This window comes from Monodelphis domestica, chromosome 3 (assembly GCF_027887165.1).
Source record: "Monodelphis domestica isolate mMonDom1 chromosome 3, mMonDom1.pri, whole genome shotgun sequence".
In the NCBI taxonomy this organism is placed as follows: Eukaryota; Metazoa; Chordata; class Mammalia; order Didelphimorphia; family Didelphidae; genus Monodelphis; species Monodelphis domestica.
In genome coordinates, this window is record NC_077229.1 from 425,045,539 (window position 1) to 425,047,809 (window position 2,271).

Genomic DNA, 2,271 nt, shown 5'->3' on the forward strand with positions numbered 1-2,271 from the left:
TCAGACACTTCCTAGTTATATGTCCCTGAGTAAGTCACTTAACTCCAGTTGCCTAGTCTTTACCACTCTCCTACCTTGGAACCAATACATAGTATTGAATCTAAGATGGAAGGTAAGGGTTTTAAATAAAACAAAACAAAAATATATAAAGGGTAGTGGGGCAGCTAAAGAACCAGGTCTGGAGACAGGAGGTCCTGGGTTCAAATGTCATCTCAGTCACCTCCTATCAGTGTAACCTAGAGTAAGGCACTTAATCCCAGTTGCCTTAGTATTGATTCAAAGACAAAAGGTAAAGGTTAAAAAAAAAAGTAAGTGGAAGAATTTAATTATTAAAATATTGTTTCAATTTATAAAGAGCTAAACCAATTGTACAAAAAATCAAGCCATTCTCCAATTAATAAATGGGCAAGGGACATGAATAGGCAGTTTTCTGATAAAGAAATCAAAACTAATAATAAGCATGTGAAAAAGTGTTCTAAATCTCTTATAATAAAAGAGATGCAAATCAAAACAACTCTGAGGTATCACCTCACACCTAGCAGATTGGCTAACATGACAGCAAAGGAAAGTAATGAATGCTGGAGGGGATGTGGCAAAGTTGGGACATTAATTGATTGCTGGTGGAGTTATGAATTGATCCAACCATTCTGGAGGGCAATTTGGAACTATGCCCAAAGGGAGCTAAAAGATTGTCTGCCCTTTCATCCAGCCATAGCACTGCTGGGTTTGTGCCCCAAAGAGATAATAAGGAAAAAGACTTGTACAAGAATATTCATAGCTGCACTCTTTGTGGTGGCCAAAAACTGGAAAATGAGGGGATGCCCATCAATTGGGGAATGGCTGAACGAATTGTGGTATATGTTGGTGATGGAATACTATTGTGCTAAAAGGAATAATAAAGTGGAGGAATTCCATGGAGACTGGAACAACCTCCAGGAAGTGATGCAGAGCGAAAGGCGCAGAACCAGGAAAACATTGTACACAGAGACTGATACACTGTGGTACAATCCAACGTAATGGACTTCTCCATTAGTGGCAATGCAGTGATCCTGAACAACTGGGAGGGATCTATGAGAAAGAACACTATCCACATTCAGAGGAAAAACTGTGGGAGTAGAAACACAGAAGAAAAACAACTGCTTGATCACATGGGTTGAGCGGATATGGCTAGGGATGAAGAGACTCTAAATGAACATCTTAATGCAAATACCAACAACATGGAAACAGGTTCTGATCAAGGACACATGTAATACCCAATAAAATTTCGAGTTAGCTGCTGGAAGGGAGGGAGGGAAATAATGTAACTTTTGTAACCAAGGAATAATGTTCTAAATTGACTAAATAAATTAATTTTAAAAAATAAAATACTGTTTAAGTAAGAATTATTAAATAGAGATGCAAGGTTTCATAGATAAACTTCTTGTATTTAGCTGTGTATAGGGAAATGCGTTTGGGGATGTTCAAGTTCAAAATTTTTAAAAACTTAGTTTCCAAAAAAAATTTAAATCATAAATCAATTTTTAAAACTGTTTCCTTTTCGGCATTTTTCCCCCTGCGTTAAATCTCGCTCTATCCCTTGCACTGTTTATTCCACTTCAAAAGCAAACCCAAATAACAGCTCCCAGGAACAGAGAACTGGAAAAGGCTGACAATCAGAGAAAAGAGGGGCCAGAGTAAGGTTGGGACGGAGAAAGAGAGGAATGTTTCTTAGTGGGAAGAGCACTGGACTCCAAATTAGGACTCCAATTTAAGCTCCACCATTTAATTGCCTCTCTGGGCAATTACTTCCAATTAATTGAAGTTAATTCCAAACTAATTCCTTAAGCTGCCTCTCTAGACCCGTTTTCCTGTTCTGCAAAAAAAAAAAGAGTCGACAAAACAAATGGCATCAATAACATGTGTTTTCGTTAGTGTGCTTGCCGTCTTGGTTTGTTTTTTAAAGGAGCAGGTAGGAAAAGATGGTTTCCAGGTCTTCTACCAGCTAGGACCTCCCGGGGTTCTCCAGAGGGTCCAGGCATGGGGGGGCGGGGGGGGGGAGGCTTGCGGTTTCTTCACCTTTCATTACCTAACTGTAGTCAGCTAACAAAGTGAATGAAGTATTTTGTTTTATATGGATTTTTCGAGCGAACGCACTCTGGGGAAGGAGGTCCCTTTGGGTATGTGGCTCCAGGCCAGCCCTGACCAGAACCGGTATCTCCCTTAGGTGGGTCCGGTGCCCGAGAGCGTTTCCAAAAGCCCAGGCCGCCCGGCTTCCTAAAGAGAACACGGAAG